Source organism: Loxodonta africana, chromosome 4 (assembly GCF_030014295.1).
Source record: "Loxodonta africana isolate mLoxAfr1 chromosome 4, mLoxAfr1.hap2, whole genome shotgun sequence".
Classification (NCBI taxonomy): domain Eukaryota; kingdom Metazoa; phylum Chordata; class Mammalia; order Proboscidea; family Elephantidae; genus Loxodonta; species Loxodonta africana.
The window spans coordinates 103,776,517-103,803,740 of NC_087345.1; positions in this window are offsets into that span (position 1 = coordinate 103,776,517).

Sequence of the window (27,224 nt, forward strand, 5' to 3'; positions counted from 1 at the left end):
GAAGGTCCATCCTTCACATCAAGCCTATTGAAGGGGCTTCAGTGGGAATGCTGGAGGGCTTAAAAATGGGTACCAGATAGCCATTCTTTTTCTAGCATATAGACAATGTTTTTTGGGGGGCGGGGAGGGGGATTGTATTCATAAAGTATAAAAGTATATTTTAAAGACATTAAAGTATATAAAGTCTTTTGTATTTACCCACATAGTAACCATTTCTAGCACTCTTCATTCATTTGTGTATATCCAGATTTCCATCTGTTATTATTTCCTTCTGCCTGAAAGAACTTCTTTAATCTTTCTTGTAGTTTAACCTTCCCTCAGTTTTTATTGACTAAAAAATATTTTATTTTTGAAAAATATATTTTTCTGGGTAAAGAATTCTAAATTGAGTTATTTTCTTTCAGTATTTTAAAGATATATTTCCAATGTATTCTGGGTTGCATAGTTTCTGACCAGAAGTTTGCTGTAATTTGCATCTTTGTTCTCTTATTTCGTGTCTTTTTTTTCCCCCAGCAGTTATGGAGGTTTTCTCTTTATCAGTGCTTTTCAGCAATTCATTATGTTGTGACTTAATGTGATTTTTTTTTAAATTTTTTTTTAGATTTACTTTGCTTTGGGTGTTTTGGATCTGTAAGTTTAAAATTTTCATCAAAATTAGAAATACTTCAGCATTTCTTTCTTTAAATATTATTCTGCCCTTCTACTTCTTCTAAGACTCCAGTTACACATATGGTAGATTGTTGATACTGTCTCATAGGTCATTGAGCCTCTGTTCATTTTTATCCTAGTATTTTTTTTCTCTCTATGCTTTATTTTGGATAGATTCTATTAACATGGCTTTAGGGTCACTGATCTTTTCATCTGCGTTGTCTAATACACAGCTAATCCCATCCAGCGCAGTTTTCATTTCAGATATTTTTTCATCTTTAGAAATTACCTTTAAGTCTATTTTATCACTCATTTCCCCCCTCACCATGCCTATGCTTTCTTTTCTCTTTTTGAAAACATGGAACATATTTAAATAGCTCTTTTAATGTTCTTTTCTTCTAGTCTTATAATTGCCATCATTTCTGAATATAGTTCTATTGATTTTTCCCTTGTTTATGGGTCATATTTACTGTTACTTTGCCTATCTGATAATTTTTTTTTATTATTATTAAATACTGTACATTGTAAATTTTAAGTTGTTGGTTGCTACATTTTGTTCTATTCTTTAAATGTAGTGTTAGGTTTTCTTCTGGTATGAATTAAAGTTAATTAAAACAAGTTGAACATATTATCGGGAGGGACCAGTCCCTGGAGAAGGATATTATGCTTGGTAAAGTAGAGGGTGAGAAAAAAAGAGAGAAGACCCTCAAAAAGATTGCTGCAACAATGGGGTAAAGGATAACAATGATTCTGAGGATGGTGTAGGACTGGGCGGTATTTCTTTCTTTTGCACATAGGGTCGCTGTGAATCAGGACTGACTCAATGGCACCTAACAGCAACAATAAAATAGTTGGATTCTTTCAAGACTTGCTTTTAAGCTTTGTTAGGGTAAGTTCAGAGCAACAATTTAGTCTCGGGCCAATTTATATATAGATAAAAGTTAATATTATTATTTACGTAAAATCAATTAAAAAAATGATAATCATGAAATTATCTTATGATCCCAGAACCCAGTCCCAGTGCCGTCGAGTTGATTCTGACTCATAGTGACCCTACAGGATACAAAAAGTTATACAGCAAGTATTTTTTCATGTAATTGCACTAATGCAGAAAATCAAGACATTTACTCCAACTAGCGGAATTTTAACAATAATTCAGAAAATATTTTCATCTAAGTAGGATTTGTGTTTATTGCTGATTTGCAATGAAACACCTCAGTGTACAAGATAGTAAGTATATTTAGATATCAGACAGGGGACCTTACAACTGATGGGGAAAAAATAAAGTTAGTTATAACTTCCTCTTCAACTGGTGTTTTGATCAAGTGATTAAGACACAAAAATGATAGAGTGATGAAAAAAAAAACTTTCTTTTTTCTTTTTGCTTCAAGTCACAACAACAATGCAAAGTACTCAGGAAATAAAAAATGAAAATAGAAAGTAAACCAAAATGACATGAATTCAACACCAATGTTGAATAAAAAATGCGACAATGGAAAGATTGTTTATAAAAATTCTGGAAATACTGTTTCCCTCTCCTAGCAATCTTGTGGGGTTGTCCATTCAGGGTAGTCATTTCGACCACCTGCTAGTAAAAAGTCTTGACGCTTGCTGACAACCACGGTACAACCCAGCTTTAATTTGCATGTTTCTTAGATGAGCGTGACAGTCAGCAAGCACACTTCTGAAAGGGAACACTACTGACAGCCACAGCCTCGTTTCTGATCTAACAGAAAGAAGCAGAATTGAACACTGTCCTTTTCCCAGTTAAATGGTAATTTATCTTCATATACAACCCTCTCCACACAAATGCCTTATGGAAAAAGTGTTAATATTTCAAAGAAGTGTATGGTAACTAATACATTGTGTTTAACGTGAAGGTTAATATTTAAAATACATGACGCCATAACCTTGTAAGGAAATGATAATTCTCTAATTAAAATGCCAAAAAAAAAAAAACCTCAGCTCAAGGACAGATTCTGATTTAAAGCGGATATAATTAATGGTCTTGGTAATTTTCATAAATACAACGTTTATTAACGGCAGGCTTTAATCGTCAGAGCACTCACTGATTAAACACATTTTAATTTATTGTTCTAAAGTTAAATTCAATTCTTTCATTTCATTGAACAGCGAATCCAATGTTTACCCTTCTGATTTGTTTTAGATTTATGTTCTAATGATCAGTGATTTGAAATTCCATCTAAAATTTCCTTTAACTGCAGCTGCTAACCCCAGCTATGACAGTGAGTTTTTAAATGGTTCATTACATCAACTGAGAATAGTAAGCTATAACTCAGAAATAATGCTGTGCATTTAGATCATTCTTTCCTCTCTTAAAATATCCACATTATGTTCTGGATTTGGTAATTGAATGGGTCGTATGAATGAAGAAGAACTTACTCTTTATGAAACTTACAGCCTGACACTCCCATTTAAAACACAACCACTAAAATATACATTTTATATTTCAGCTAGGTTAAATTAAGATAACATTTTACATTAGCTCTGTATATGTAAAAGGTTTGGATTGTAGCAATGTCTCTTTCTGAAACCTAGTAAAAACAGGTGTGTATTTTCATTTACAATTGAGGTACTTGTGTGGATATTTTACCCCATTTTTCTAAATATCGTAACATCCAAATGGTATCATAATAGTGACACGACTGTCATTAAAATGACTAAATTAACATTGTATGATTTATAATGTTTTATCCATTTAGTTGTCTATTTTCATTCATTCATGACTCATTTATTGCCTGTCTACTTTGCCTATGACTATGGCCTGAGGGGAAACCCTGGTGGCATAGTGGTTAAGTGCTATAGCTGCTAACGAAAAGGTTGGCAGCTTAAATCCACCAGGCTCTCCTTGGAAACTCTATGGGGCAGTTCTACTCAGTCCTGTAGCGGCAGAATCGACTCGATGACAGTGGGTTTGTTTTTTGTTTTTTTTTCCTTTTTGGATGGCCTAAGGAAAATTTGCTTTCTAAGAGAATTGACATAATTTCTCACACTTCAGTTGGCATTGGGGCTACCAGATGAAATACAGGGTGCTCAGTTAAATACGAATTTTAGATATACAACAAATATAAATTTTAGTATAATTTTTCCTCAAGTATTACATGAAACATACTTATTCTAAAAAAATATTTATTTTTCTCTGAAATTCAGGTTTAACTGTGTGTCTTGCATTTTTATTTGCTGAATCTGGTAACCTTTGTTGGCTAATTATTTAGGTGATCAGCACCTTTTAGCGAAGGACAGCATTCGGGAGGCAAGATAGCACAGTGATTTAGAGTTCAGATCAAGCTACCTCTAGATTCCAGTACTGTTTTGACCTATTTTATTTATGGGACATTGAGGGAAATTACTTTCCTCATACATAAAATGGAAGTAAAGACAGCTTCATTGCATTATTGTAAGGGTTAAATAAAATAATTTATATAAGGTGCTCATCAGAGTGACTGCATTGAATAAGTGATAGTTCTGTTATGATTGTTTTAGACTTATAATTTGAATCTGCTGAAATATTTGCACTTGCATGTCTAACGAAAAAGCAAATTTAAGCAGTCTTTAATAATTACATCCATGTTTCCCTTTTTGTTTCACTCAGTTTGTAGTTTCTCCCTTGGTAATGTCATGGTTTCCACTTTTATCTCCATGTAGCTGACTCCCAAAACTGTATCTTATGTTGTGACTTCACAGCTTCAGTCCAAGACTTTGAACTCCCTATTATCTATCTTCCAGGGTTTTTTTTTTTAAACCAAGATTTTAGACACATTGGATCTAAACTTTACTTACCACATTTCCCTCAAGAACCTACTCCTTTTTAAATCTATAGCCTATCACCCCATTTATACATTTTATACTCCAGTAAAATCAATTCATAGTACATGTTCTGTCCTGGAAGAATTGTTCCCTCTTTGTAATTCACTTTAATTTCAACTTTTCTGTTAGTTATTTCCCCTCTCCTCAGTTGGAAGTTGTCTCTCCCACCACTGGACTCCATGTACTTTGTCTACATCTTCATTATAGCTCATTGTTTTTTCATTATATTTATCTCATCTACCTTGTGACTCCACCTACCCTATAAGCTCCCTATGTGGCAGAGTCTATACTTATTTAACTTTTTATCCAGAAAGAGGCTAATGGTGTCTTGCACATTGTAGATACTCAGTAGATGTGTATTAATGAATATGTGGCTATTACCATTCAGTACGTTTAAGGGATGTGGAGTAATGACAAGGAGCCTTGGTAGGGCAGTGGTTAAGTACTTGGCCAGCTACTCCATGAGAGAAAGATGTGGCAGTCTGCTTCCATAAAGATTAAACTGAAAACCAAACCAAACCTGTTGCTGTCGAGTCGAATTTGACTCATAACGACACTGAAGGACAGAGTAGAACTGCCCCATACAGTTTCAAAGGAGTGCCTGGTGGATTCAAACTGCCAACCGTTTGGTTAACAGCTGTAACTCTTAACCACTATGCTACCAGGGTTTCCCTCTAAAGATTACAGCCTTGGAACCCTATGGGGGCAGCTCTATTTTGTCCTATAAGGTCTCTATGAGTTGGAATTCACTTGACAGAAATGGGTTTAGATTGGTATTTTAGGTGACAGACATATAACTGAGATGCAAGATGTGGAAATTCCATTTTGAGGTTAAGAGTCAATGATTTTAGAAATGTGTCATCATGAATACTGTTTCTGATGCCTTTTCTTTCTTCTTTCCCTCTTGAATCGAAACAAGAAAGCTGGCAACATGTGGTAGGTTCAGGTGGGGCCATAGGTTCTTTTGAGATATCTGGAGTGAAGAGAAGGTTCACAACTTCATTCCTCTTTGGTCTAAATAGAGGACGAGGAATTAGTGTAGGAAGGCCTAGGAAGAACATCTGTATTGCATTGCACCTAGAACATAATAAGTGCCCCCCACATTGTTTTTAGAATTGAATTTCCTTCCCCTTAATTCTTCCTTCAGAATCCAGAGGACCAATTATTTCTGTGGGTGAGGTCAGTATACCATCAAAGGGCTCCCTACCTGCTCTCCCCAGTGACGCAGGCTTCTTTCTGTCACAGCCACCTTCTTTCTTGGCCACTGCAGATAAATGGAAAGAGAGGGTTAGGCTCTCTTGTCATACTCTGTGACTCCCAGAAGGGCATGTTGCATCAGCTTTACAAGCTCTGCCTGAACTTATAATTTTTTATAGAGAAAAGAAAAATATCTTTCTTCCCAATAGGAATGACGTGTGCTGATTTAGATTGCACTTGGCATTTGTGTCCATTGGTCTCCATGGCAGCCAACACTCTGATGCAGTCTTTAGTTTTGAAAAAATCTCCATTTACAGAACTTTTTATTGTTGAAAAAGCTAGAATCTTTTCCAGAACAATCCAATATTTCAACAGAAATATGGGTTTAAAATAGGGCTATAAAAATTTTCTACCACTATACAACTGTAAATCATAAGTAATACATTATTATTGATTCAGGTGCTTTTCTTTTCTTTTTTTTTTTCTCCAAAAAAAAGAAAGAAAGAAAAAAACAGGTAGTGCTAATTGGAATAGGAGGAAAAACACCCTAACCTCCCATTTGTTATCTTGTTGCTTGAATTAGGTTTTTAGTACACACTGGAGATAGAAGCCTGTATATTGCTCAGCTGCACGTGTCAGAGTCTTCCAATCACAGAGAATTGAGGTTAGAGATCTCCCTCTGGAGGCCATCTGGTTAACAGTCTCAGTTTTGAGTGTATTTAAGTTACTTCATTTGCTCCTAGTTTTGCTGACCTTCGTTTTATTCTCTGACAGAGCAGGTGTGCAATTTTGGATTGATTTGTTACAGCAGTTAGCCTACACTAACTGATGCCTATTATTATCTCTGAGGACACGTGAGGGAAACGCCGCTCTTAGGTATTGCAAACTTCGCCTGCGCAATTAGGGTGGGAGGTGGGTAGGCAGAGACTTGGGTTTGAATCTTTGCTTCATTATTACTAACTACATGACCTCAGATAAGCTGCTTGCTGTTACTGAGCCTTAGTTTTCACTTTTATAATAAGAGATAAAGAGCACCACGTGTTAAGTGCCACGCACAATAACTAGCACCTAGTGTCCAGTGGTATCACTAGGGGGCTGTGGATCACATCCCCTGAAACTGTCAGAGGAGGTAACCAAAATGACCCCAGGGTCTGTTGGCGAGGCAGCAGTGGGTGGGCTGGCATCATCGGGGGAGAGGCCACTGAGGCAGCGGTGTCACTGGGGTTGGTGTCACCTATTGCACAGTGTAGTAACTCATCACTCCCTACCCGCTAGTCACTAGGGTTGGTGTCACTCAGTTCAGTAACTCATCAACCCGGTCAGAGAGTGGGCAGAGAGCGGGCAGCTGGGCTGCGGCACCCACCAGCATTGGGCGAAGAGGAGGGTCTCTGCCTTGGCCAACGGGAGGGGGAGGAGCTGCAGGGAGCCATGGTGGGGGGCAGAGCTGCGTGGAGTGGCCTTCGGCCCTGGGGAGGGGGAAGGTCACTTGGGGGGTTCGCTGGCCAGGGAGACGCCATGAGTTACAGCACTGGGTGACACTACTGCTAATACCCATTGCTGACGAGTAGAATTCCTACTCATAGCGACTTTATAGGACTGAGTAACACAGGCCCATAGGATTTCAAAAGCTGTAAATTTTTACAGAAGCAGACTGCCACATCTTTCTCCCATGGAGTAGCAGATGGGTTCAGAGGACCTTCTGCCACCAGGGCTCCTTACTATAAAGAACAGTATTTTGGAAATTGGCAAAATTTTAATATGGACTGTATAGATAAAAAAAAAAAACTGGTGTATAGATAGTATACTATAATTATATATATTGATACAATATACAATTATATCAATGTTAAATTTCCTGAATTTGATCATTGTACTTTGGTCATGCTGGTGCACCTAGAAGGTGATCAGAATGTTAGTTCTCTACTCATCTCTCTGATTATCCTGCTCAAAAAGTTATTATTATGATTATTTTTTATTAACTTTTATTAAGCTTCAAGTGAACGTTTACAAATCCAATCAGTCTGTCACATATAAGTTTACATACATCTTACTCTGTACTCCCACTTGCTCTCCCCCTATTGAGTCAGCCCTTTCAGTCTCTCCTTTCGTGACAATTTTGCCAGCTTCCCTCTCTCTCTATCCTCCCATCCCCTCTCCAGACAAGAGTTGCCAACACACTCTCAAGTGTCCACCTGATATAATTAGCTCACTCTTCATCAGCATCTCTCTCCCACCCGCTGTCCAGTCCCTTTCATGTCTGATGAGTTGTCTTCGGGGATGGTTCCTGTCCTGTGCCAACAGAAGGTCTGGGGAGCATTGGCCGCCGGGATTCCTCTAGTCTCAGTCAGACCATTAAAAAAAAAAAAAATTTTTTTTTTTTTAAATTTAAGTATGGTCTTTTTATGAGAATTTGGGGTCTGCATCCCACTGGTCTCCTGTTCCCTCAGGAGTTCTCTGTTGTGCTCCCTGTTTATTTTTGACTAAACCTGGTCTCTCAAATGTAGGGCTTGGCCTTCTTAGGTATTTATTTCAGAACTTAAGTGTAAAGCAGGTTTCATTATTAAGAATTACATCATCAGTTCGTTGTTTCTTTGATTCTTGGCACAGTCATTGGATGGCTGATGTTTTTCTAGCTATTTTGTACAAATGATGAATCCCGTACCCATTTACTGTTATACATGGATTTGATGAACATGAATGTTCATTGTTTAAACCAGCCATTGATTTTATTAGATGTAGGATTATTTCAAGATAAATCACTAATGGTTATGTGTTTAGTAAAGGGTTTTATGGTAGAACTATACTTTTCAAATTATGGTTTTTACAAGAAAAAAATATGGCATACACTGTTGGCTACCCACCCAACAACATTACTCACTTTCTCCTTTCTTCTTGGAAAAAGAATCACTTTTTTTTTTTTTTTTTTTTTTAGTGCTATTGTGGCAATCTAGTGCCTCTTTGCCAATTACACTTTGAGGAAAGGCCATGTGATCTTATTATGGCCAGTAATCTGCAAGGATAAGCCTGCTAAGTTCTTCTGAGAAAGATTTTCCTCCCTGAAAAAGGCATAAGCTGTGCAAACAAAAGCCCTTTGCCCTTGCCTTGTCTTTTCTGTCCGGGATGCTGTGATTTGAGGGTATTTTATTCGTACCTTCAGTAGTGATTTTCCCATCATAGGGGAACAGGCTAAAGAATGACCACCTACAAGACAGCAGAGCAGAACGATAGTAAAGAGTCAGCGTTTCCTTGAACCATGGAATCAACTCCAGAGTCAACAACCGACAGATTTCTTATCAAGTAAACGGTAAACCATCTTTGGTCAATTTTCTCGTTCTTGATGTCAAAAGAAATACAAATTAACTGATACGGCACGAATGATAAAAATGCCAGCCACGGTAAAACATTTTTAAAGTCCACTAATGTTTTTCACTGATCTGCCCTTTATTTAGGCCACACACTTGTGCTATTCATTTTCTAGTAGAAGCTGGTAGTCAGACAGACATTTTCTATTTTTGAAATTGCTACTAGATTTTATTTAAAAGAATACTTAAATAGTAATAAACATTCAAGTGGTACCTTATATAGATGCTGCTGATGTTGGAAAACTATTCTATTTTACATGTGCCTGAGAGAGATTTTAGTATGTATAAGTTCTTTTGAACAACAATGTTTACAATGTATATAATTGTAAATATGTAGTTTTACAATGTATATAATTGTAAAAATGTAAAAAAGAGAAAATTCATAACTTAAAAGTTAATTTTCCCATTTCTCCCATCTATAATTTTTAGCAATCAGAACACAGAAATGGAAAATTATTTAAAAGTTCATATTTCACTTTGAAAAGGAGACTTCTTCAGTAAAGCATCTAAATAAAGTAGCAACATATTTTGAAATGTAATTTTTTTCTCTTTAAAATTACACAAGACTAGTGAAAATAGAAGTCGCTATTGTTGTTGTTAGTTGCCATCGAGTTGGTTCCGACTCATAGCAATCCTATGTACAACAGAACGAAATAGTGCCATACTCACAATCGTTGTTATGCTTGAGTCCACTGTTGGAGCCACTGCGTCAATCCATCTCGTCGGGGGCCTTGCTATGTTTCGCTGATCCTCTACTTTAACAAGCATGATGTCTGCCAGAGACTGCGCCCTCCTGACAACCTGTCCAAAGTATGTGAGGCATACATAGTCTCGCCATCCTAGCTTCTAAGGAGCACTCTGGTTGTACTTCTTCCAAGGCAGATTTGTTCGTTCTTGTATATTCAGTGTTCTTCACCAAGAGTACAATTCAAAGGTGTCAGTTCTTCTCTGGTCTTCCTTATTCACTGTCCAGCTTTCACAAGCATATGAAGCATTTGAAAACACCATGGCTTGGGTCAGGCACACCTTAGTCATCTTGAAAGGTGACATCTTTGCTTTTCAATGATTTAAAGAGATCTTTTGCAGCAGATTTGCCCGATGCAGTACGTCTTTTGACTGCTGCTTCCATGGTTTTTGATTGTGGATCCAAGTAAAATGAAATCTTCGACAACCTCAGTCTTTTCTCTGTTTATCATGATGCTGCTTATTGGTCCAGTTGTGTAGGTTTTTGTTTTCTTTATATTGAGGTGTAATCCATACTGAAGGCTGTAGTCTTCTATCTTCATCAGTAAGTGCTTCAAGTCCTCTTCGCTTTCAGTAAGCAAGGTTGTGTCATCTGCATAACGTAGGTTGTTAATGAGTCTTCCTCCTATCCTGATGCCCTGTTCTTCTTCTTCATATAGTCCAGCTTCTTGGATTATTTGCTCAGTATACAGATTGAATAGGTATGGTGAAAGGATACAACCCTGAAGCACAACTTTCCTGACTTTAAACTATGCAGTATCCCCTTGTTCTCTTCCAACAACTGCTTATTGATCTATGTACAGGTTCCTCATGAGCACAATTAAGTGTTCTGGAATTCTCACTCTTCGCAATATTATCCATAACTTATGATCCACACAGTTGAATGATTTTGTGTAATCAGGAAAACACAGGTAAGCATCTTTCTGGTATTCTGTGCTTTCAGCCAGGATCCATCTGACATCTCAGTTCCATGTCCTTTTCTGAATCTGGCTTGAATTTCTGGCAGTTCCATCAATGTGCTGCTGCCACCGCTTTTGAATGATCTTCAGCAAAATTTTACTCGCATGTAATATTAATGTATTGTTTGATAATTTCCACATTCAGTTGGATCACCTTTCTTTGAAATAGGCATAAATATGGATCTCTTCCAGTCAGTTGGCCAGGTAGCTGTCTTCCAAGTTTCTTGACATAGATAAGCGAGCACTTCCCATGCTGCATCCATTTATTGAAACATCTCAATTGGTATTCCGTCAAATCCTGGAGCCTTGTTTTTTGTCAATGCCTTCAGTGCAGCTTGGACTTCTTCCTTCAGTACCATCAGTTCCTGATTATACGCTACCTCCTTGCTTGCTTTTTTTTCCTAAAATGGTGGAATGTGGACCAATTCCTTTTTGTTATAATGACTCTGTGTATTCCTTCCATATTTTTTTGATGCTTTCCTGTGTTGTTTAATGTTTTCTCCATAAAATCCTTCAATATTGCGACTCAAGCCTTGAATTTTTTCTTCAGTTCTTTCAGCTTGAGAAATGCAGAGCATGTTCTTGCCTTTTGATTCTCTACCTCCAGGTCTTTGCAGATGCCAGTATAATACTTCTCTTTGTCTTCTCGAGCCACACTTTGAAATTTTCTGTTCAGCTCTTTTATTTCATTATTTCTTCCTTTTGCTTTGGCACTGGATGGTCAAGAGCAAGTTTCAGAGTCTCTTTTAACATTCATTCTGGTCTTTTCTTTCTTTCCTGTCTTCTTGATAACCTCTTGCTTTCTTCATGTATGATATCCTTGATGTCATTCTGTAACTCGTCTGCTCTTCAGTCATTAGTGCTCAATGCATCAAATCTATTCTTGAGATGGTCTCTAAATTCAGGTGAGATGTGCTCAAGGTCATACTTTGGCTGTCGTGGACTTGTTCTAGTTTTCTTCAGTTTCAACTTGAACTTGCATAAAAGCAATTTATGGTCTATTCCACGGTCAGCCTCTGGTCTTGTTATGACTCATGATTTTGAGCTTTTCCATTGTTTCTTTCCACAGATGTTGATTTTATTCCTGTATTTTCTGTCTGGTGAGGTGCACATGTGTAGTCTCCATTTATGTTGGTGAAAAAAGGTATTCATGATGAAGTTGTTTGTCTTGCAAAATTCTATCATGCTATCTCTAGCATCATTTCTAACACCAAGGCCATATTTAGCAACTACCAATTCTTCGTCTCCAACTTTTGCATTTCAATCACCAGTAAGTATTAATGCACCCTGATTGCATGTATGATCAATTTCAGACTGCAGAAGTTGGTAAAAATCTTCAATTACTTCACATTTGGCCTTAGTGGTTGGTGCATAAATTTGAATAATAGTCATATTAACTGGTCTTCTTTGTAGGTAGGTGTATGGATATTATCCTATCACTGACAGTGTTGTACGTCAGGATAGATCTTAAATGTTCTTTTTGATGATGAATGCAAGGCCATTTCTCTTCAAGCTGTCATTCTGGCATAGTAGATCATATGAATCTCTGATTCGAAATGGCCAATACCAGTCCATTTGAGCTCACTAATGCCTAGGATATTGATGTTTATATGTTTCACTTCATTTTTGATGATTTCCCAATTTTCCTAGATTCAAAATTCATGCAGTCCACATTCCAATTATTAATAGATGTTTGCAGCTGTTTCTTCTCATTTTGAGTCATGCCACATCAGCAAATGAAGGTGCCGAAAGCTTGACTCCATCCACGTCATTAAGGTCGACTCTACTTTGAGGTAGCAGCTCTTCTGCAGCCACATTTTGAGTGCCTTCCAACCTGAGGGGTTCATCTTCCAGCACTGTATCAGACAATGTTCTGCTGCTGCTTATAAGGATTTCACTGGCTAATTATTTCCAAAAGTAGGCCGCTGGGTCCTTCTTCCTGGTCTGTCTTATGTTGGAAGCTCAGCTGAAACCTGTCCACCATGGGTGACCCTGCTGGTATTTGTATACTGGTGGCATAGTGTCTGTCAGTTTGTCATACTGTGGGGGCTTGTGTGTTGCTGTGATGCTGGAAAATATGCCACTGGTATTCAAATACCTATGCCACTGGTTAGAAGTCACTAGAGTATAGCTATCTTTTCAAACTGTCATAGGAATGCTGTCCAACTTTCCTATCCAGTGTGTAACCAGCAAAGTTGCCATGGTCACCCTTTTGTGTTAACATAGCATTTTAATCTATGAAGTGAATGTAACAGGACTCATGTAATTGGTTTCATTTGTGGCTTTTCTTACTTGTGCTTGAAAGTGTTTTGCATCCTTAAGCATGTGGCATTGTGTAAACACATTAAAAAAAAAACAAAAACCAAACTCATTGCAGTGGTCAATTCCAACTCATGGTGACCCTATAGAACAGAGTAGAACTGCCACATATAGTTTCCAAGGAATGCCTGGTGGAATTGAACTGCCGACCTCTTGGTTAACAGCTGTAGCTTTTAACTAGCATGCCACCAAGGTTTCTATAAATACGTAAGTTATATATAATTTTATAGACCATAGGAAAGAGACTCAGTAAAAATACTTTGGGGGCAAAAACTCTGCACAGTTACTGAATGGTTAGTTGGCAGATTCTTGGACACTGGAGATGTTGTGATTGGTATTTAATGTAAGTAGATAAATGGCTCAGTTAATATGTGAATAATAGAAAATTTAAAGTACAGTGACCTAGTGTAACTCATTATTTATGCTTATACTTTGACTTTCCCCCCATCATCACTGTACATCCATGTTTTCCTGTGACTTTTTGAACTATTGAAGGACTCCTTTTCTTTCACGTTTCTTGGTACCACACCTGAAAACATTGTCCAGAAATACATAGATATAGATTTAACTATGTAACTTGTGCTTAAATTATCCTCGTGCTGCCACAATTTCCTTTTAAAATATAGAGTAAGGAGAAACAATTCGCAAAATCATAAATTGTATTTCCTCTAGTCCTTCAGCCTCAGGTTAATTTTAAAATTTATTTTGTAAAGATTCCTGGCACAAATCCAAGGGGTTAATAAATTGAAAATGATAAAGCTCTCTAAAAATGCATTTTTCTTCTCTGGAACAGTTATTTTATTTTGGCTCCAGAGACATTTTAAGTGTAAGTAGTGGCCATGTGTCTAGAAAAATTATTTCCATTTCCTTTATCTTTTGGGCTATCCTTTCATTTACTTGGTGAGCTTTGTAGATGTGGGTCATAGTAAGTTTTGCCTGTGTTGGGTAGTAAGTTATTTACTCTATTCAGTCACAAGAATCCAGTTTACTTCTACATTAATGTGAGTTAGAAAGGAGAAGGAAGGGGATAGGGTAACTTTCCGGATTCTGGAATGAGTGACTAAGATAACAGCAATACTGTGATTTTGGATGGATAACATAACAGGAAATGAGAGTTGATTAAGAAGAATTCGATGGAAGAAAATGAGTTTAATTTTGAACGTATTTTGTAAAAGCAGGGATTCTCAAAGTGTGGTCCCTGAACCAGCAGGATCAGCATCACCTAAGAACTTTTAAGAAACGCAGAATTTTAGGTCCCATGCTAGACTTGGAAACCCTGGTGGCCTAGTGGTTAAGGGCTGCAGCTGCTAACCAAAAGGTCTGCAGCTCGAATCCACGAGGCACTCCTTGGAAACTCTATGGGGCAGTTCTACTCTGTCCTATAAAGTCGCTATGAGCAGAAATTGACTCAACGGGGCAGTGAGTTTTTTGGGTATGCTAGACTTACTCAGTCATGAACTCTAGGGAGGATTCCAGCGATTTGAATTTTAACAAGCCCCCTAGGTGATGCATTGACATGCTAAAGTTAAGAACCACAATGCTAGAAAATTCTGTGGCTTATCCAGGTGTATAGTTTTAGTAGTTAGGTGAAAATAAGGGTTTAGTGTTCTAGAGTGAGCCTTGGGTGGAAGATTTTAGAACTATCAGCACATGGTTGGTAGCTTAAGCCATAGAGATATAAGAGATTGCTTCAGGAGAGTATCTAGAATTAGAAGAGCAGAACATCAAGAATAGCACCTTAAGGTGTTATTAAAGGGAAATGAAAGATGAAGTTATTGCTGGACCAGGGCTGGGCAGTAATGCCTGTGTTCCCTATCCAGCTTCCTTTGAATTCTAGCCTTCCCATTATTAATGGGCCTCACCCTCTACACTAGAATCTAAAAAAAAAAAAAAAAAACTAGGGACTGCAAATAAAGTAGCAGCAAAATGAACATATATGTACAGAGATTTTTCTTCCATCCTAGAAAATTAGATATGTGAAGTACATTATCGTTGACATGCGGGAAGGAAAACTGTTCTAGATTTTCATTGCCTTGGTTTTATCTACAAGCTGAACTGTTTGTTTCATTATTTTAGATGCTCTTTCCAAGCCTCATTTTATTGATGTGTTTTGTTTCCATGGGTAACATTTCAAAGCCTCCACAAACTGTGCTATTCTTCATTACTTTTCTAGAACTGTCAAACCAACAAACAGATTCAGTAGAAGATGACTATGAAGAAATTTTAGTAATTATCTCAATCATTGCCCACTCCTCTTGTGTTCCATCTCCAGACATGAAATAAATTTAGTACATTTGTTTTTTTTGTATACTGAAACTTTTTTTTAGTCACATTACCTGGAAGAACATTTATTTTAAAACAAGTTTTTAATTTTTTTAACTATTTATACAATATAGATATTCTGCATTACTTTGAATGAGAGTATGTCCCATTGTTATTTACATCAGTCCTGCTAAGTTTCATAGGAATCACCTGATGGTCTTACTGAAATGTAGATTCTGCATTTCCAACAAACTCCCAGGAGATTCTGACATTGATGGTCCACCGATCACACTTAGGGTAGAAAGACTTCAGATAAAATAAGCTATTACACTGAGATATATCAACTCAATGGAATATTTTGAAGTCATTAAAAAGAATGAGGTAGAGGTGCAGAAACGGAAAAATCTGCAAGATGTGCTATTTAAATTTTAAAAAGCAAGATGAAGAACTGTATATATTGTGATCCCACTTGTATGTTTTCAAGTGAAGTTTATACATGCAGAGAAAAATTCTGAAAGACTATATTAAAAATTTCATTAGAGATTGCCTTTGAGGAGGGCAATGGTAACCTGGGGTAAGAGGAACAGTTTCTTTTATAATGTACACACTTAATTTTGTTGTTGTTGTTTTTGTGGAAAATATTTAAGATATACAGAAAACTATAAAGAACATTATAAAGAAAACTAATCTTTTAAATATAAAAATGGTTAATGTTTTCTCATGTTAAAAAAAACCCAGTGCCATCAAGTCGATTTTCTCATGTTGGCTTTCAATATCTTTTTTTCCTTAGCATATTTCATGTTGATGACATAACTAAAGCTCCTTTTTTATCCCTTCTTGATCCCAGTTTCAAGAGCTACCAGCATCCTGAGATTGGTGTGAATTCCTCCTCCATATTTTTATAGGTTCATTGCATAGGAAACCTTAAATACATGTTAGTTTTGTTTTAAAACTTTACATCAGTGGGGTCATCCTCTTATTTTTAAAAGTCTTTACCACGTATATATTACATTACTTTTTAGATGAAAAGTACATTTAATAAAAAGGCAAAAGCAAAATCAATAAAATAGGGTCTATCAACACCGTGTGATATAGCTATGTTGCAGGAAGCACACGGGATCGGGAAAGAGGGGAGTCATGTCCTTAAGGGAAATCATCGCTAAGCAGCTTGCGACATTGAGCAAGTCACTTGGCTTCTCTGGGCCACCAGTTTCTAATGTGTAATCTAGATGCTTCTAGTTCCCTCTAGATTCCAACAGCCCAGTTATTAAATATGTCAACACATCCTTTCTCCATCCTCAACTAGTAATCAACTAAGAACTCAGCCACTCACTCAGATTCCACGAAGCCAGCACTTTGCATTGTGTTTGTTGCCCATTTGGCTTTAAATACTATAGATGTTGGCTGAGGATCTGACCTTTGGAGAGATCCCAGCCAGGTGACCATCAGTCAGGCAGCAAAGAGGAGACGGGCCAGATGCAAGTGACAGATCTACCTGACAAGCATTCTGGGAGATGATGCCTAGCAGTCCAAACTCTCTGTTCCATACTCACAAATAGAGGCTCTTCCCACCCACCCCCTCTCACCCAGACCGAGTGGTGACGGGTTTCAGTAGTGTCAGCGAGTGCTTAGATTATCACTGACTTTATTGGCCTCACTGTCACCATTGTAAATATTTTCTTGGCTTACATGCATTAGGGGTGTGAAGCAATAGATGCAATCAACCACTCTAGGGAGCCTAATTCCAGCCTTGACTGGAAGGTGAGAAGAGAGGTTGGAGGGTTAGCTGTAGTTTTCCCTCCTGCCAGCATTCATCTCAAGGGGGCAAAACTGAGAGATGTTCAAAAAAAAAAGTCAAGATTATAAAATCAATAAAGAGGCTAAATGAATCTTTTTAAGGGCACTTTGAATTTTTTTAAAAGTATTGGCAGAATGTGTTACTTTATAAAATGTAGTTTTTACAGTAAATATTGTCTGGAATATCAGCTAAAGAAGAAAAGGTATTTTATGCTATCTTTGCCAGAAAGAGTCAGATTTAGGCTTCCACCCAAAATAGAAGAGTAAGACTCACATGATGCACAAAATATCTTCTTGGGTGAAAGATTTAGTAGTAACACCCATATTTTTATATTTTTATAGATACAATGTGTCTCCATAAAATTTACTCAGCCTCTTTGAAACTTAAATGTCAACAAAATGAGGTCAGTTATTTTCTTGTCCCTGTTTTTATGTAAAGGGAATAAAATAGTTGTACTAGTTATTTATTGCTGTAAAATAAATTTTCCCCAAACTTAGTTGCTTAAAACAACAAACATTTATTACCTAATGCAGTCTCTGAGAACCAGCAGTCTGGAAGAGGCTTATTTGGGTGGTTCTGGCTCAAGGTCTCTTGAGGTTACTGTTAAGATGTTGGCTGGGTCTATATCATCTGCGGCTTGAGTGAGACTGAAAGATCTGCTTCCAAGAAGTCTCACATCACATGGCTATCGGCAAAAGACATCAGTTCACTGATGGCTATTGGCAGGAGGTCTCAGTTCCTTACCATGTGGATCCCTGCATAGGACTGGTGGAGTGTTCTCAGGACATGGCAGCAGACTTCCCTAAAGGAAGGAATATAAGGGGGAACACAAGGAGGAAACCACAATGCCTTTTATGATTTAGTATTGGAAGTCATAGGCTGTCACTTCTGCCATACTCTATTTATTAGAAATGAGTCACTAAGTACAGCCAATACTTGAGGCAAGTTGAATTTCACTCCACCTTTTGAAGACAGGTTTTTAAAAGGATTTGTGGACATATTTTAAAGCCACCACAATAGTCAAATTAAGTGAAAAAATCTCAGTATTATAATATAAATTACAATATTGAGAGGAAGCATAATTTTGTTAAGTAGCCCTTGAATTTATATTAATTTCCATAGAAAAATTTTATGTTGCTAATAATAACAAATATTGGTTTATCACAACTTGTACCGGACACTGTGATAGGTCTTTCACATTATTTATTTTCTCCTTACCACAATTCTAGAAGGTAGAGCCTCTTATGATCACCTTTCGTCAAAATTAAAATGCCATGAATTGTAACACATACCCTTATTTTATGTACCATTAGGAGAGAAAAAAATGTCAATTAAATCATATTGCAATGGCTTCTTATTTATTAGAATTCATACTTTATACTTACTAGAAGTGGGCTTCTAGGTTTATAGACTTTTTAAAAAATCATATATCACTTGTGCCTACATAAAAAGGAAAACATAAGTAAAATATTCCTAAAACTTCTTCACATTCAGAATCCAATTCTTCTGAATCATTGACCACTCAAAATCACTATGTCCCCTTTTCCACACAGTGTTGTCAAGAGCCTTGAAGAGTGCTCCACTGCTGCCTTCAGGATCTTGTTCTAAGCTGGGAAGCTACTTTTAACTAGATAGCGAGATCACTAGCGCACTGCTTCACAGGATGTGCAATGAAAAGACATTTCTGAAGTTTTTATATGTCTGTCTTATTTCTGACTATATTGACATGTTTCTCTGCTATGTTCTGAACTAAAATGTAGTGGGAAAAAGATGCTGTCTCTGCAATATATATTACTTTCTTTTATAGTTTCAGAGTCCCCTTTGTCTCTTTATAACTTGGAAAAGAGACAGAGAGGCAGCAGGATGGTTTGGCGGAAGTATTTTACATGGTTTTCTCTTTATTATTACTGAAATACCACCAGCATGTGTTTGAAATTGTTATGCTGTTGTTAGGTGCCCCAAGTCCATTCCAACTTATAGCTGCCCTACATACAACAGAAGGAAATACTGCCCAGTCCTGCACCATTGTTGCAGCCACTGTGTCAGTCCATCTCTTTGGGGTTCTTCGTCTTTTTCACTGACCCTCTACTTTACCAAGCATGATGTCCTTCTCCAGAGAAGGGTCCCTTCTGATAACACTTCCAAAGTATGTGACACATAGTCTTGCAATCCTTGCTTCTAAGGAGCATTCTGGTTGTACTTCTTCCAAGACAGATTTGTTCTTTCTTTTGGCTGTCCATGGTATATTCAATATTCTTCACCAACACCACAATTCAAAGGTGTCAGTTCTTCTTCCATCTTCCTTATTCGTTGTCCAACTTTCGTATACATATGAGGTGATTGAAAATACCAGTGCTTGGGTCAGACGCAGCTTAGTCTTCAGGGAGACATCTTTGCTTTTCAGCACTTTAAAGAGATCTTTTGCAGCTATTTCGCCCAATGCAATGTGTCTTTTGATTTCTTGACTGCTGCTTATGTGGGTGTTGATTGTAGATCCAAGTAAAATGAAATCCTTGACAACCTCAATCTTTTCTCCATTTATCATGACATTGCTTATTGGTCCAGTTGTGGGGATTTTTGTTTTCTTTATGTTCAGGTGTAATCTATACTGAAAGCTGTAGTCTTTGATCTTCATCAGTAAGTGCTTCAAGTCCTCTTCACTTTCAGCAAGCAAGGTTGTGTCATCTGGGTATTGCAGTTTGTTAATAAGTTGTCCTCCAATCCTGATACCCTGTTCTTCTTCATATACTCCAGCTTCTTGGATTATTTGCTCAGCATACAGATTGAATAGGTATGGTGAAAGGATACAACACTGAAGCACGCCTTTCCTGACTTTAAACTACCCAGCATCCCCTTGTTCTGTTTGAACAACTGCCTCTTGATCTACGTACAGGTTCCTTGTGAGCAGGGTTAAGTATTCTGGAATTCCCATTCTTCACAACGTTATCCTTAATTTGTTATGTTCCACACAGTCAATGAAACACACGTAAACGTCTTTCTGTTATTCTCTGCTTTCAGTCAGGATCTGTCTGACCTCAGCATCGAGGTCCCTGGTTACACCTCCCCTTCGGAATCCAGCTTGAATTCCTGGCAGTTCCCTGTCGACGCGCTGCTGCTGCTGCTTTTGAATGATCTTCATCAAAATTTACCTTACCCGTAGTATCAACGACATTATTTGATAATTTCCGCATTTGGTTGGATCCTCTTTTTTGGGAATAGGCATAAATATGGATCTTTTCCTGTCAGTTGGCTAGGTAGCTGTCTTCCAAATTTCGTGGCATAGATGATTGAGCACCTTCAGCACGGCATCTGTTTGTTGAAACATCTCAATTTGTATTCTGTCAGTTGCTGGAGCCTTGTTTTTTGCCAATGCCTTGAGTGCAGCTTGGACTTCTTCCTTCATTTCCATTGGTTCTGGACCATGTACTACCTCTTGAAATGACTGAACATCAACCAGTTCTTTTTGGTACAGTGACTCTGTGTATTCCTTCCATCTGCTTGATGCTTCCACATCGTTCAGTATTTTGCCCATAGAATCCTTCAATATTGCAACATGAGGCTCACATTTTTTCTTTAGTTCTTTCAACTTGAGAAATGCCAAGTGTGTTCTTCACTTTTGGTTTTCTAACTCCAGGTCTTTGCACATGTCGTTGTTGTTATATTGAAATTCTTATAGGGAAACTTTATTCTGTATTTTGAAATTTAGATGTGGGTGGGCCACAAGCTACTTAAATTTTCTAATGCGTTACAATAAAAATTAATTTAAATTAAAGCCCTTATTTATTGTTGGAATGTCTAGAATGTTCCGGTTTGAGTATTGATCATCAAATAGCCACTAGAAAATTATCAATATTCTTATAAAATTAAATATGAAAACCTGGAGTATACATCAGATTGTAGCCTTGCATTTTAAAAATTTTTGTTTTGTATTTGTTCTTTATGTGTGTTATGAGTTCTGTTTAGATTTGAAAAGTCTCAAAATTTCAGTAAAATCATACACATTAAATTATCCTGAGCTTTAGGGGAATTTAAATGGAAAGAAATATTGTAAAAGAATGGGTCCTAAAATACAAGAAATATGAGAGTCAACATGACTGAAACACTTTGATATTTCCATGATTACTATCCTAAACAACAAAATCTTCCTCACTCTTGTAGATTATGAGTTTCATCTTCCTTAGTTTTGTTGGAATTAGTGAAGAATATGGGGAATTTTCTGATGAGGAATTTATTTTATAGCAAAAAGTACATCGATTTTGAGCCATGTTCCCTTCCCCCATCAAAACCGGGCTCCCATTCTGGCTTCACTACCCACCAGCTATGTGTTCTCAGGGGATTTAGGGAAAATGTTATCGCCTTCATTATTCATGTAAGTCAATATTGTAAGTATTGGAGAGGCAATCTGCCATGGGCTCTGAGTGTCTCCGTATGTTCTTGCTGGGTATGCCAAGAATGCAAGGTCTGGACTGCTCTTTAGCCTTGAGGTATGAGGTAATTCTCCAGATGAGTATGGCAGGCATACTCATCACTTATAAAAGTGGTAGATTCTCCAAGCTCAGTGCTCCTCTCCTTTAGGACAACTCATTGCATGTTCAGGCATTCATCCAGGCCCACCTGTGTTACCCACATGGAATTTGTGGGACATGAGAAACCAACACAGCATGATACTTCTGCTGCTTGCCCTGCTATGGGTAATTGTTTGACACATAATAGGCCCTTGATGAACATGTGTTGAGTGACTAAATGAATACCTCAGCCTATTCAGTCCAAAGCTAGTGTATTTTTCAGAGTACGCTAAATGCTGCAACTAATACACGCCCCCCCCCCAAATCTTAATGGCTTACCACCATAAATGCTTATTTCTCATGCAAATCAGAGTCTAATGCATATTTATGGGGATGCCGTTCTCCACATATCATTCAGGGACAAAGACTCTTTCATCCCCCAGAGCAGCTCTGTCCAGTACAATGGTCACTAGCCACTGATGGTTATTTAAGTTTAAACTAATTAAAATAAAAAACAGATAAATAATCCAATTATACTTGCCACATTTCAAATCTGTGATAGCTACATGTGACTAGTGGCTACTGTATAGTTGTAGTTACTGTCATGGATTGAATTGTGTCCCCCACAAAATATGTGTCAACTTGGTTAGGCCACAATTCCCAGCATTCTGTCTTTGTCTTCCATTTTGTGATTGTAATTTTATGTTAGAGAAGATTAGGGTGGGATTGTAACACCACCTTTATCCAGGTCACAACCCTGATCCAGTGTAAAGGGAGTTTCCCTGGGGTGTGGCCTGCACCACCTTTTATCTCTGAAGAGATGAAAGGAAAGGGAAGCAAGCATACCACCAAGAAAGTGGCACCAGGAGCAGAGTGTGTCCTTTGGGCCTGGGGTCCCTGTGCCTGAGAAGCTCTTCAACCAGGGAAAGACTGATGAGAAGGCCGGCAGAGATAGAAGGCCTTCCCCTGAGGCTGACACCCTGAATTTGGACTTATAGACTACTTTGTTGTGAAGAATAAATTTCTCTTTGTTAAAGCTATTCACTTGTGGTATTTCTGTTATACCAGCACTAGATGACTAAGACAGCTATCATCTGTGGTAGTGGGATTTTGGGAATCATGCTGGATAAGAATATCAACTCAAGACTACTTTATTTCAAATAAGTGTAGAACGTTAAGTCATTTTTTCCATGCCCCATTTCAGCTATACATTCAGGGTTTCTTGTGTTCTGAACCACAATTTCTTTTGAGTCTTGGGTCCTATGTAATTAATTCATACCCTATCCTACACTGTATAAAAACAAGTTTTAATTTCATCTATCCTGATTTATTCAGTGGGTTATCATCAAATTTTTCCCTAAAACTATGTCAACAAATTATAGAAGTTTCATTTTCATACCATAAGTTTGTTTTTCTAAATCCAGATCTTTTTCCCCTAATGAACTACAATTTATTTGCTCCAAATACCCATATAAGGCAGATTTACTTCCACTTTTGCTAATTTTGCTTTAATGAAGGAAGGTTCTGAATGCCTTGTTTGTATTTAATGTGTTCTCTTCAGGGTGGGCATGCCCAAATACATCCCTCTTGGCTAAGGAATTTGTCTATATTTAGGGGAGAAGACAGAGCAGGAAACTAGCATTTCCCAGTGTTACATTACAGCTGACTCTTAGATGACTAAGCTTGTCTGGTTGGCCATTAGACCTGTTTAACCTCTTATTTCTGTAAATTTTGCTATTTTTATAACTAATCAAATGCAATGATAATGACTGCAAGATATAAAAAGTTGTGATGATCTAAGAGAAATGAAAAGTTTCAAGCAAATAAGGATAGGTTTCTCCTCATAAATTGTTTTTCACCATTTAGTTTGAGTGATTATAGCTTTTCATTTACATCCCCTAAGCAATTACAGCCATTAGCATGTGCAGTGATTCAGTTCCTCACTGAATCATGATGAAAGGGAAAGCAAAACTGAAAAGAACAGAACTAATGTTCTAAAAATGGTAAGCTACTGTGTTCCTCTCAGGCTTTTGGAGATCTAAAGATGCTGGCCTGTCATCCTCAGATGTCTACTGGGCAGCAGGAAATGGGATATGAAAACCACCCTAGGTTTCTGGAAAGGTATCATGATGAAGAGTACTGAGCACAGAAAGTGAGGGCCGGTAGAGATGGAAAGTCAAATTAACTCTCTCAAGCAATGTGCTTATATCTCCTGGGAGCCAATGGGGATTTAACAAGGTACCTCCAGCCCTCTTCTAAGAAGCAGCTTCTAATAGGAGGATAGGGAGTAGGCAATGGGGATTTAACAAGGTACCACCAGCCCTCTTCTAATAGGAGGATAGGGAGTAGGCACGCTGACACCATCAAGACGGTACTTAGAGTACAACATGACATAAAGGAAAAAGCACAGGCTTTGGAGACAGACGTGCATGGGTGAGAGTTTTGTCTCAATTACTAGATGAGATATTTTGAGGTAGAACAGGGCTTCCCAAATTTTAAAGTGCGTATGAATCACCTGGACACCTTGTTAAAATGCAGATCCTGACTCAGTAGGTTTATGGTGGGCCCCAAAATTTCACATTTCTAATAAACTCCTAAAAGATGTCAGTGCTGCTGGTCTGTGGGCCACCCCATGAGAAGCAAGGGGCTGGGGAAAACTGCTTATTCTCTGAGTTTCAACTTCCTCCACTGAAATTTAGGAAAACACTATTAATTACAAGATTGTGGTTCCAGTGATACATAATATCTATATAGGATCTAGCATAGCGCTTGGCACAGAGTAGGTGTTTGCTAAATGGTTTTGAAGTTGAACTTTTTTCCCACTTAATCAGTTTCACATGTTTTGCAAATTAAAGCAAACTAGAAATTAGAATGTTTATACCACTGATGTTACTACTGAGTGTGATAGAATTTACTGTTCATTTTTTAATGATTGTTTGCTATTGAAGATTTCTTCCTTCCTCCCTCCCTCCCTCCCTCCCTCCCTTTCTTTCTTTTTTTTTTCCTTAATGGAACACTATGTAGAAAAAAAAAAAAAAAGTAGAGTGGGAGAAAAATTATGAAACAAACACAAGATAGAATCTTAACAATTAATACCACCTTGAAGGCTTTTTGAAAAGAAAAAACAACTCTGGCTAGGCTTTTAGATGTGCTCTTTAAACAAACTGACACACAATGTATTAAAGAAATTGGCTCACAGTCAGGCTGAGCAGTGCTGACATGCTGAGAATAAAGACCTAATGAAGCCTAGAAGAGCTTCCAGATTCTCAAGGCTATTTTTTTTTTTTTTTCCTGCTGGTACTAAAATTCTTTGTATCTCTTCTACATTTCCACAGTCTAAGGTTTTACCATTTTGTGTAATTTCTTTGGTAACTGTTTCTGTTTTTATAAAGTTAGGGTTTTGAGATAATTAGGAGTTTTTATTCTGGTTAAAGTACACGAGTCCTGTGATTACCCACTGCATGCCAGGGTAATTACCTACATTTGTGCCTTTTCTCCCTGTGGCCAAGCAGTCTTGCCTTAAAATGTTCTCTCAGGGGGAAATGCCTATGATGAGGTGGGCTCTGCAGGGGGTAAAAGGATGAATACAAAATGTCCAGATTACTCTGCCACTGTTTCCATGTCTATGCACATTCTGCAAGCAGGTTTGACTTGAGTGGAAGATCTTGTGGGCAGATGAAAATTTTAGTCATAACAGATGTACGTGGTAAAGTGATAAGATGTTTCATACATAAAAACATTTTTAAGGGTTATATTTTGTTTCCTTGGGTAGTTTTGAAAACTAAACAATAGGTTGAACTTTAATTTTTTAGAAACAACTTCTCTTGGAAAATCTAACTGGTTAAAACAGCCTGTTTTTAGACAATCAAAGTAGAATCAATAAAGTTTGTAATTAATATGACAGAGCACTTCATCCCTGAGTAGTTCAAAAAATTCTGTATAAAGGGGATGATTCACCTTCTAAACATATTTGGAATACAACTAAGGAAATGACACTCTTGTCTGAATTTTGAGTATATAGGTGAGACAGAGAGGCAAAATTTATGTTGGCAGTAGATTCTAGACTAGACGGAGACACATTTGTGCCCTGGATTCCTCCACTTGCCTCACTCCCATTTAATAATGGATGTTGGTACAGTTAAATGAGATGTTTTCAGAGACATGAACTCCCTCATCCTAAAAGATGATCAGGAAGTTATATTAATCAATTAAAATATTTATTAATCAATAAGTGGTCAAGGATTTCATTTTACTTGGATCCATAATCAACGTCCATGGAAGCAGAAGTCAAAAAATCAAAGGATGTATTGCAATGGGCAAATGTGCTGCAAAAGACCTCTTTAAAATGTTGAAAAGCAAAGATGTCACTTTGAAGACTAAGGTGCGCCTGACCCAAGCCATGGTATTTTCAATTGCTTCGTATGTATGTAAAAGCTTGACTGTGAGTAAGGAAGATCAAAGAAGAATTGATGCCTTTGAATTATAGTGCTGGTGGAGAATGTTGAATATACCACGGACTGCTAGGAGAACAAATAAGTCTGTCTTGGAACAAGTACAGCCAGAACGCTTGTCACACATACTTTGGACGTGTTACCAGGAGGGACAAGTCTCTGCAGAAGGATATCATGTTTGGTAAAGACCCTCAACAAGATGGATTGACACAGTAGTTGCAACAATGGGCACAAGCATAACAGCGATCATGAGGATGGCTCTGGGCTGGGCTGTGTTTCTTTCTGTTGTACATACGATTGCTGTGAGTTGGAACCAACTAGAAGGCACTTCACACAACAACGACAAACCAAATCAAAACCCATTGCTGTTGAGTGGATTCTGACTCATAGCAACCGTATAGGACAGAGTAGAACTGCCTTATATAGTTTCCAAAGCTGTAATCTCTACAGGAGCAGATTGCCATATCTTTCTCCCATGGAGTGGCTGGTAAGTTTGAACTACCAGCCTTTCGGTTAGCAGGGCACCACTTAACCACTGCACCACCAGGGCTTCTTTAGAAAAATTTAAAAGAAGTCAAAAAAAGAAAAAAATCTGTGAAACTCAGGCCTCATCCTAGACCAATTCACAAAAACCTCCCACTGGAGGTAGGCCCTGGATTCAGTGTTTTTAAAATCTCCACAGGTGATTCTAATGTGCAGTCAGAATTAAGGACCACTGGTCTAGAGAGAAGGAGTCCTGGTAGTGCAGTGGTTAAGAGCTCTGCTGCTAACCAAAAGGTCACAGTTGGAATCTGCCAGCTGTTCCTTGGAAACTTCACGGGACAGTTCTGCTCTGTTCTACAAGGTTGCTATGAGTCAGAACAGAATCAACATGACAGAAACAGGTTTTTTTTTTTTTTTTTTGTGGGGTCAGCGGGGAAGGTCTAGAGAGAAGGAGCCCTGGTAGTACAGTGGTTAAAGTGACCAACTGCTAACCGAAAAGTCAGCGGTTAGAAATCACCAGTGGCTTCCTGGGAGAAAGATGTGGCTGCCTGCTTCCATAGAGATTCTCAGCCTTGGAAACCCTTTGGGGTCACTATGAGTTGAAACTGGCTCGTCAGCACTGGGTTTGGATTTGGGGTCTAGAGAGAAAAGGAGCCCTGGTTGTGCAG